The sequence below is a fragment of the Pelodiscus sinensis genome, chromosome 2 (assembly GCF_049634645.1).
Source record: "Pelodiscus sinensis isolate JC-2024 chromosome 2, ASM4963464v1, whole genome shotgun sequence".
NCBI classification, from domain to species: Eukaryota; Metazoa; Chordata; order Testudines; family Trionychidae; genus Pelodiscus; species Pelodiscus sinensis.
In genome coordinates, this window is record NC_134712.1 from 252,189,723 (window position 1) to 252,200,167 (window position 10,445).

Sequence of the window (10,445 nt, forward strand, 5' to 3'; positions counted from 1 at the left end):
TTCCTGAGCGGGAGCGTCAGAGTTCTTGTGCAAGAAGCACTGATTTCTTAGGGTACGTCTAGACTACATGCCTCTGGCGACAGAGGCATGTAGATTAGGCTACCGGACATAGTAAAATGAAGCGGAGATTTAAATAATCGCTGCTTCATTTAAATTTACATGGCTGCCGCGCTGAGCCGACAAAAAGCTGATCAGCTGTTTGTCGGCTCAGCGCGATAGTCTGGACGCTCCCCTGCCGACATCAAAGGTATTTGTCGACCACCCAGGTAAACCTCATCCCAGGAGGCATACCTGGGTGGTCGACAAATACCTTTGATGTTGGCAGGGGAGCGTCCAGACTATCACGCTGAGCCGACAAACAGCTGATCAGCTGTTTGTCGGCTCAGCGCGGCAGCCATGTAAATTTAAATGAAGCAGCGATTATTTAAATCGCTGCTTCATTTTACTATGTCCAGTAGCCTAATCTACATGCCTCTGTCGCCAGAGGCATGTAGTCTAGACGTACCCTTACATTAGAACTTCAGTGTTCTTGCGCAAGAACTCACGGCCAGGGTAGACAGGCAGCAAATTTTTGTGCAAAATCTTGGCAATGTAGACACAGCCGAGGTATTTAAGTCCTGGCTTGACAAAGCCCTGGCTGGGATGATTGAGTTGGGCTTCATCCTGTTTTAGGCAGGGGGTTGGACTCGATGACTCCTGAGGTCTCTGCCAACCCTGGGATTCTGTTAATATTATGAGCAGCTCAGTTTAGGGGACTGTTTATCAGGAACCCAGGGATCAGCAGACCCTACATTTTCAGCAGAAACTCTGTGCACTCCACTTTGCAGCATACCAGTTTTCAGGACAGTCTCCTTATCCTGGGGATTTCAGAGCATTCTGATTATTAAAATAATCTCCTTACTGGGGTGGTCGGTGTCTGAGAAATCCACTGAGCAAATTAACTCAGTTTATGCCACTACCTCTCCCCCAATTCTGAAGTGGCATAGCTGTACTATAGAGGGGTGGTAGTGGTACCACAGTTAAGTTTGTCCCAGGATTTCCATTGTAAAAGGTATGCAAAAGGTCTTCAAAAATTCTGTCCTTTGTAAGTATTTCCTGTAGGTTGAGCTTTGCTTGATTTTTCGATAGCAGTTTGTGGGGCTGTGAGGTTTGCTGTGACTGTTTTAAAAAGGGCTGAGTGACAACTATAGTGCCTGACATTTCCTTTTGATCCCTAGTCATTGAAGTTACAGCACTTGAAGGGTTGAAAATAATAGATGTGGGTTCTTGGCTTGTGGAGACTGGATGGTGCATTTTCCTTCACCAAAGATATTTCTTGTACCCCTTCCTCTGGACTGTTGATCTGGTGAAGGTGACAGGTAACCCCTCACGCTCTTCCATGCACAGGGAAAACATTGTATGTGAAAGCATTTTATAACTAAGGAAACTGGATGAGCTTGTTGTCATGCCAGTAAACCCCAGCAGTTGGGAGGAGCCTGACTACATCTAAGGGCTTTGAAGGAAGCAGTTATGCCTCCGGCCATGCAGTAAGTCTGAGCAGTAGGACACACACAAGAGGAAACTACAATGTATGTGCACTGCCTGCAGACTTTGTGGGTGAGCAAGCATATTAGCTTGCATGGCCAGGGAGTCCATCATCACATGACCCGCTGTCCATGCAGTGTCCACACATCACAAGGGCAGACTGCTTCCTTTTCCAACAACCCCCTGTGCATCTGTCTTTACCGCCCACTACTAGTGTTACCAGCTTTGAAAATGCAAAAAACTGCTCCTCCACAAGGCAAGCCTGTGGCAACCTCCCTCCTAACACAAAGCAACACCACAACCTCGCCACTGCCCCCTCCCTGCCAACTGTCACTTATAACATCTAGAGCAGGGGTGGGGAAATTTTTAGAGTCAAGGGCTGTGGACCCACAGAAAAATCACTTGTGGGGGCCTCGCACAAGTGAAATAAAACAAAACAAATCAACCCCCTCCAACCCAAACAAACTGTCATTGGCATGGCCCCCAGAGAAGGAGAAAGATCCTAATGGGTCCAGGCTAGTAGACTTTGTGTGCTCCAGCCCCACAGTGGATGGGCAGGGTGGCTGGAGTGTGGCTGGAGCACAGGCTTCTCAGGGGCTGGATCGAGATAAGCCGGGGGCCACATCCTTAGGTTCCCCACCCCTAATCTAGAGAGACAATACATAGATAACAACAAGGAGTCTGGTGGCACTTTAGAGATTAACAACTTTATTAGGAAGCTCCAGGGGATACCCGAGTTAGTCTGTACAGGAAACAGTTAAAAAACAAAAACTGCTCTGGTAGCACTTTAAAGACTAACAAAACATGTAGATGGTATCATGATCTTTTGTGGGCACAGCCCAGCTCTTCAGATGACTGTCATCTGAAGAAGTGGCTCTGTGCCCACAAAAGCTCATGATACCATCTACATGTTTTGTTAGTCTTTAAAGTGCCCTGACCCTACACACCTTCCAAAACTCTCCCCTCTGTTGCTTTGGAGGAATCCTTTTATAGGGACCCAGAGGCCTTCATTGGCAACAGGTACTTAATTAACCCCTGCTACAGGCTGACTCCTAATTAGGCCTCTATTTTCTACCCTGGCTGCTCGGCTGTGCTCTGGTAAGGCTAATTGGGAAACAAGAGATTTGCAGTTTGCAGGCTGTGGTCTATCACCTCTAGACTGCAAGCCTCTTTTGAAAAAGAGTGTCTAGACAACAAGATTTTTTGAAAAAGCAACTCGCTTTTTCAAAAGAGAGTCTAGATGCTCTCTTTCGAAAAAGCCCTTTTTTCATGCAATAGTGCCTTTTTTCGAAAGATGACTTTTGAAAAAAGGCGTTATTCTTTGTAGATGAGGTTTACCACAGTTGACCAAATCTCCGCATTCTTTCGATTCACTGTCAACAGAATGTGGTGGTAGTCTAGATGCAGGTACAGTTTTTTCGAAAAAAGGCCACTTTGTTTTGAAAAAGCCCTGTAGTCTAGACCAGTGTTTCCCAACTGGTGCTCTGCGGAACCCTGGGGTTCCACGGAGCAAAATGAGGGGTTCCGCGAAGAGCCGGCACTCCCCTGCCCCCTCTGAAAAAGAGAGAGAGAGAGAGCCAGCGAGCCAGCAGAGGCATGGGTGGCGAGTTGTGTGGGCTCGTGGTACCAACGCTCCAGCAATATCTGGAGCTGGAGCAGGTCCCGACCCCCCCCGTGTGCGTCCTCCCACCCCGGCCCCAGAGCGTCTCTCCCCTGTCCCCATCCCCGCCATGCGCAACCTTCCCTGAGCTCCCAGTCGCTGGCTGCTGCTGCCCTGTGTAGCACGTTCAAACCAATGGGTGGAGAGATGCCCGGACGTGACGTCAGGTCACGGCCCGGGATTTTAAACTTGCTGGGTGCTGTGATGCGCTGCATGGCTGAGTTGCGGGTTCGGAGTCCAGGGACAGAGTACAGACTCCGGCCCCACAAAGTGGAAGGCAGAAGGTACGATAGAGGGAGAGGGAGGGAAGGGAAGGGGCTTGTGCAGAGGGAAAGGGGAAGGGCTGGGAGGGGAAGGTGCTTGTGTGGAGGCGGAGGGGAAGGGGAAGGCACGGCACAAAGGGACAGCATGGAGGAGAGACAAATGGCAGGGGGCCAAGCGCAGACAATGAGGAAAAGGGCAGGAGGGGAGGTGTCAGTGGGAGGGGGACAGGGTGATGCTGGGAGGGGAGAAGGTAAGGGCATTGGGGATTAGAGGGGGGAGAGGGAGGTGCTGGGAGAAGGCTTGAAAGAAGGGGTGGGCATGAGGAAGGCTGGGATGGAGCTAGTCATGTGAGAGGGCACAGAGCCATGAGGGGAATGGGGGCAGAGGGTGGTGAAGGGGTGGGCATCAGGGAAAAATGGAGCAAAGGGGGCAGGGGCAGTGAGGAAAGGGGGAGGTACCAGCAGGGTGCAGGGGTAAGAGAAGGTGCAGGTGCCAGGGGATTCTGGGGGTGAAGCAGAAGGGCAGACACCTGCGGGGGAGGGACCAGCACCAGAGGAGAGACGCAGGGCAGGTTTGTAGAGGGAGGTGTTAGAAGAGGGGATGAGGAGGGGTAGCTCACATGATCAGAGTGGGGCTACTGGAGAAGTGGGCACAGAGGGGAGAGAAGGGCTGGTGGAGGGGGGCAGGTTGCAGGAAGGCTGAGGACAGTGAGAAGAGCAGGAGTCAGGACAGCAGAGGAGGGTGAGGAGTGGGGGGGGGGGGGGGGGGAGCAGCAGGCACCAGGGGAGCTGACATGGCAGCAGAGGGAAAAGATAGAAGTTTAAAAATATTTATTAATAACTTGGGTGGCACATCCAAACAAGCCACATGAACTCAATACTGGTGCACAACACAAAATTCATTTTGCTCATGTGAGGAAACTCTTAGGCTATATCTACACTGGTTGTTTCTTGTGCAAGAACACATCCACTCTTCCACGTGCGAGCTGTGGACATTCTCTTGCCCAAGAAAGTGCCGATGGCCATTTTAGCCATTGGGCTTTCTTGCGCAAGAAATTCATGTTGCCTGTCTACACTGGCCTCTTGCGCAAGAATAGTTGCTCAAAAGGGCTTATTCCTGAGCGGGAGTATCATAGTTCTTGCGGAAGAAGCCCTGATTTCATACATGAGAACATCAGTGTACTTGCACAAGAACACACGGCCAGTGTAGACAGGCAGCAAATTTTTGCGCAAGAGCGGTCGCTTTGGCGCAAGATGGTGCCAGTGTAGACACAGCAAAAGGGAAGGAGGAAGGCAGGGGCAGGGAATCAGCACTGGCTCAGCATGTCTACATGGTTTGGGGGAAGGTGCAGGGAAATTGACCTCAGCTGGGTTGCAGAGTGGGGAGGTCTGAGGGGCTGGGCTGGGCTGTGGGGTGGAGTGGGGTGTGTGTGTATGTGTGTGTGTGTGTGGAGCTCAGAGCTCAGTTTGGCTGCAGGAGGAGGGAGGTGCCGGGAACCGGGGCTAGACTCAAGGGGAGGGAGGGGCAGGGAAACGGCTCTTGGCTCAGCAGTTTTGTGGGGCTTGGAAGAGGTGCAGGGAAACGGGGCTCAGCTGTGCTGTGGGGGAGGCATGCAGGGAACCAGTGCAGGGCTCAGCTGGGCTGAGGTGGATGGGGGAGGGCACAGAGAACAGACGGGCAGCTCAGCTGGGCTGAGAGGGGCTGCAGGGAACTGGTGCTGCACTCCCTTGGATTGTGAGGGATGGTTTTGCGGGAAGTGCAGGGAACCAGCAGGGGTGGGCAGCTTAGTTCGGTTGCAGGGGATAGAGGTGCAAAGAAGCCTAGTGGGGAAGGGGTGGGGACCAGGAGCCCTGAAATGACCTCCCCTCATCCAAAAATTCCTCATCTGGGACCAGTCAGGTCTAGAGGGTGCCAGATCAGGGAGGTCCAACTCCTACCCAAGTCCCCTCCTCGCACCCTCCCTCGTAGCCAGACACCCTACATCCAGCCTGCTTCTGCACCCTACCACCGCCCTGGCCCCAGCACCTTGCCTCACACCCCAGGACTCAGCACCGCCCTGGCCCTGACCCCAGCACCCTGCCACCTGCCTGTCCCAGCACCTTGCCCCAGCACCCTGCCACCTGAGCCAGCATCCTTCCACCCAGCAGCACACTCTCCCCAGCCCCAGCACCCACTAGCACTCTGTCCCCTACCCCCACCACATTAGTGAGGCTTGGGGGTTTTTGGAGAAGCTTTTTTTGGGGGGGGGGTTGCATCTCACTTGTGTGGTCCCAACTGACTTTTCTGTGGGTCAGTGACCTTTGACTCAAAACAGGTTCCTCACCCCTCTCACATATAAAGACAATGCTAAAACCTTTTGAGTTTGACATAATATTTTATTTAAAAATGAAGCCAGGCTAACAAGCCCCCAGTTGGGACCAAACCCCCATTTCACTGCAGCATCATAACACTCCTGCACCACCTGACCCCAAATCTGAGCCTATCATACACTGGAACCCCTGTCCTGAGCCTCTTATATCCCCGAACTCCTGCATCCCCACATCCTCAGTCTTCTGCCACAATATTCCTCCACCATCCACACATCACAAATCTGCGTCCTGAGCCCCTCATACTCACAAACTTCTTGCCCTGAGTCCCTCACCTATCCAGCCCAAACTCCTGCACCCTCATATCCACAAGCCCTGGCTTGCTCAGCAAATCCAACCTTCCACCTGAACCCAACACTCCCCAGCCTAGAGCCCCCTCCCTGAGTCAACAGCCCCTTCTCCTGCATCCAAATTCCCTCCTAGAGCTTGTACTTCTCATCCCTTCCCACGCCCAAATCCCTCATTCCTACCCCACACCTCACTCTCACTAGGTTGAGACAGGTAAGGGCTGGGTATAGCAAGTGATGGAGAGGAGGGGAACAGAGTGGATGAGGCCTCACAGAAGGGAGATGGGGGTGTAGCCAGACAGACTAACCCCTATATCATCCATCTTATTTGCCTCTCTGAAGCACAGGGCAGAGAAGGAGCAATAATATCAGCATAGTCTATGCTGGCTCATCTGATCCTGAGAAGCTGAAACACAGATATGTGGCTAGAGAGCAGCTAAGTCAATAAGCTGGCCTCGAGGCTGCGGCTGGCACCTATGTTGATTCGAACACACACAGTCCCTGGGAGGGGAATTTCCCACTGAGAAAACAATGTCCCGTACTTCCAATTTAATCATCTCAACTCTCTCTTACAAGTGTAAATTAAGTTCACAACTCCCTTGTAAGAACTGGTCTCACAGCAGACAGACCAGCATCAATTGGCATTACAGATAAGAAAGAGAAATACGTGACCCCATGATTATAAAAGATGGGCCCAGCACACACTCACTTTTGAGTGTTAATCTACCCTCTACCTGCTGGTTGGGTTAGGTGTTTGACCTCCCGAGGTTCTATGGGGACGCCCACCTCGTATTTTCGTCTTTCCTAGGAATTGAGGGACCGGCCCTGGCCTGACATGCTGGAGTCAAGAGGCACAGAAGGGGGTAAAAATGGTACCTGGATGTGGTCCTCTGTCTTAAGTGTACACATAGAAAGAGTAAGCTGTTACTTGGTACCATTATTTCTATTTTTCTATCTTTATCTTCTTTGTAACCATTTTAAAGATCTATATTTTGCTAATAGTTAAGAAATAGAACAATAGCCATTGCAACCATATGATTTATAAGCTTCCTCAATAAACCTGTAACTGTTTAAGCTTTAACCTGACTCCTTCAGTTGCTGTAACAGAACCAGGCACAATTTAAAAGAACTTCAGCCGGTCATAAAGGGACAGACATAGGGAGAGCTTGGGCGTTTGGATCTGTGTCACTCCCAGGTGACAAGATCCGTTGGGGCACCTTTTCAGCCTTTCCTAGGCTGCCCTCTGCGAAGGAACCCCTGTGTTCTAGCAGCTAAAATCTAAGGTGTAATAAGCTCTTCCTATATAACGGGGCATCTGTTGGCCTGCTGGCCACCCTCTGCGATGGGACCCCGGTCCTAGCAGTAAAGGCACGGATGTTAAACCTTTTCTCGGAAACATACACACACACACTGCCCTGACCGTCGGCTGACAGGGGGTGTGTGTCTTGGGGAAGGAATGTGAATTTAATGAATTGGTGGGTCCCCCCCTTTTTTTTGCTTGACAAACCTTGGGGTTCCTTGAAATTCTGAAAAGCTGAAAAGGGTTCCTTGGCCAAATAAAATTGGGAAACACTGGTCTAGACACACCCATAGGCAGGCCTCGACAAATCTGCTTATCTACTTACTCGTGGCGAGTAGATTTCAGCTGTTCACCCCGTTCACTAGCAGTCCGCACATGCGCAGTGTGGGGCTGGCTAGTGGTTTTCACCGCGATCATCGAGCCCTGCCCATAGGGTATAAAGGCACACACTTTTGTGATCTACAGTTCACTTCCTCAGTTGCTGAAGACAAAGAAAGAAAGAAAGAAAGAAAGAAAGAAAGAAAGAAAGAAAGGACTGTAACATTAGTGCTAATTAAAATTGATGTGGCTCATCTCCAACTCTGATGAGAAACTGAAAGTGCCTGAACAGAAAATTACTTGTTGTAATGCAAGAACCACTTCATGTGTTTATTTTAAATCTTGGTTCAGGCTGCCAAATGTGCATATGAATTCCAGCTCAGCAGTTTCTCTTTGCATTGTGTCGTGAAGGTTATTTTGCCTGAGAATGGCAACTTGCAAGTTCAAAATGAATTGCTGACATCATTGACAACAAACAGGTATTAGTTTTATCAGCACATTTTTCCAACCAGTCTTTGGTATCTGTTTCACTTAGCTGTCAAAGAATGTGCAGTTTCTGATGTGAGTTTGTATCCTGACTCTGTCATCCCTGATAAGCTGGGGTAAGCATCTGCCAAAAAATAGGAAGTCTGTATTTGAAAAGAGCACTACAGAAAGGGATCTAGGGGTCAGAGTGGACCATAAGCTAAATATGGGTCAACTGTGTGACACTGTTGCAAAAAAAAAAAAAAAGCAAACATGATTCTAGGAAGCATGAACAGGAGTGTTGTGAGCAAGCCACAATAAGTCTTTCTTCTGCTCTACTCTGCACTGGTTAGGTCTTAGTTGGAATATTGTGTCCCATTCTGGGCACCACATTTCAAGGAAGATGTGGAGAAACTGGAGAAGCTCCAGAGAAGAGCAACAAAAATGATGGAAGGTCTAGAAACCATGAGCTATAAGGGAAGACTGAAGGAAAAGGGTTTGGTTACTTTGGAAAAGAGAAGACCCAAGAGAGGACATGATAGAGGTTTTCAAGTATTTAAGAGGGTGTTATAAGGAGGAGGGAGAAAAATTGTTCTCCTTGACCTCTGATGACAGGACAAAAAGCAGTGAACTTAAATTGCAGCAAGAGAGGTTTAGGTTGGATCTTAGGGAAAAACTTCCTGTCCGGGTGGTTAAATGCTGGAATAAATTGCCTAGGGGGGGTTGTGGAATCTCCACCACTGGAGATATTTCAGAGTAGACTGGATAGACATCTATCAGGGATGATCTAGATGGTGCTTGGTCCTGCCATGAGGGCAGAGGACTGGACTCGAGGACCTCTCGAGGTCTCTTCTAGTTCTAGGATTCTAGGGTTCTATGATTCTGGTGTGTGTGTATTGGGGTCCTTGAGACTATAGACTCTATAAAAACACATCTGCATCATGAATGGTTTTTAGTGCTTGCTTAATATTATTTTATTTGATGGGCGAGTTTTAGATATTACTAAGACACAAGGGGTAGACCGGTCTGAAGGATTTGGCTTCAACCTTCAGGACAGCTGTTGGAATCTCCAGTGACAGGAAGTTAGCTAGCCACTTGATCCTTGTTGTCTGACCACTTGAGATCCCTCTTGACTATTGTTTGGGGTGCACCAGGGCTTCTTTTGTTTATGTGTGCTTGAAATTAAACAAAGCAGAAAGTTGGAGTATTGGAGATTAATAAAGTACTGGCTTTAAGTGAAAGCATTTGGCCTTTTGTAATTTATGCTAGCTATCTAGCAGACAGATGTACTAAATTTCTGACATCACCTTACAGAGAGGAAAAGTACCAAGAGCTTTGGATTTAGAGAAACATGGTAACACAGACATGGTAGAAGTTGCTTGATTTAATTAGATACTATGTTCAGGATCATCAACAGTTCACACTGTTTCTTGTAAGTCAAGCAACATTCCTGTTAAATTCCTATAACATATGAAAAGAATGTATCACTTACGAAGTTTACTACAAGTTATCTAAATAGGAAAGGAAAGCAATAGCTACAGAAGACAAAGATTCCTACTTTAGATAAGTTAACATGAAAGTAAAACTAAACATAAAAAAGAGTCATGCCAAGCCAATAATCTTCTCATGTTCCGCTGTGTGCCCTTAGCAGAGAAAAAAATTTAGGTGGTGGTTGGAAAGGTTTGGGGTGCAAGAGGTGTTTTGGGGTGCAGACTCTGGGAGGGAGTTTGGGTGCAGGAAAAGTTGTGGGCTCTGGGCTGGTTTAGGCTGTTGGGGTGTGGAAAGGAGTGCAGGGCATGGGCTAAGCCAAAGATGAGGAGTTTGGGCTTCAGCAGGCAGGCTGCCCCAAGGCTGGTGCCAGAGAGGAGGACTGACTATCAGCCCCCTCTTTGCTGGCAGCAGTGAGCTCCTGGGGATGGTCCTGCTCTCTTCCCCTCTCCCACTTGGAACAATAATGGAGGAAATAATTAAGGAATCTATCTGCAAATATCTGGAAGATAAGATGACAGGTAACAGCCAGCATGGATTTGTAAAGAACAAATTCTGTCAAACCAATCTGATAGCTTACTTTAATACCATGGTCACCAACCCGTCGATTACGATTAACTGGTCGATTGCGAGGCCTCGACCAGTCGATCGTGAGGCGTTCGGGCAACCCCACGCCCCATTTTCCCCTCACCCCCGAGAAGCCCCACTACCTACCTCTAGTGTAGTGCCGGCTTCCCGCGGGGTGGACGGAAGTCCTATCTGAAGCTTGCGTC

General features: G+C 49.2%; 1 protein-coding gene across 1 annotated transcript in view; it reads right to left on the minus strand.

Moving 5' to 3' along the window:
• LOC142827406 (uncharacterized) overlaps positions 1-10,414 on the minus strand; it is a 42,825-nt gene extending 32,411 nt beyond the window's left edge. The window contains exon 1 of the mRNA XM_075922897.1: positions 10,387-10,414. The gene's annotated coding sequence lies outside the window, so the exon portion shown is untranslated. The remainder of the gene's footprint in view (positions 1-10,386) is intronic.
• Positions 10,415-10,445: the final 31 nt, after the last annotated feature.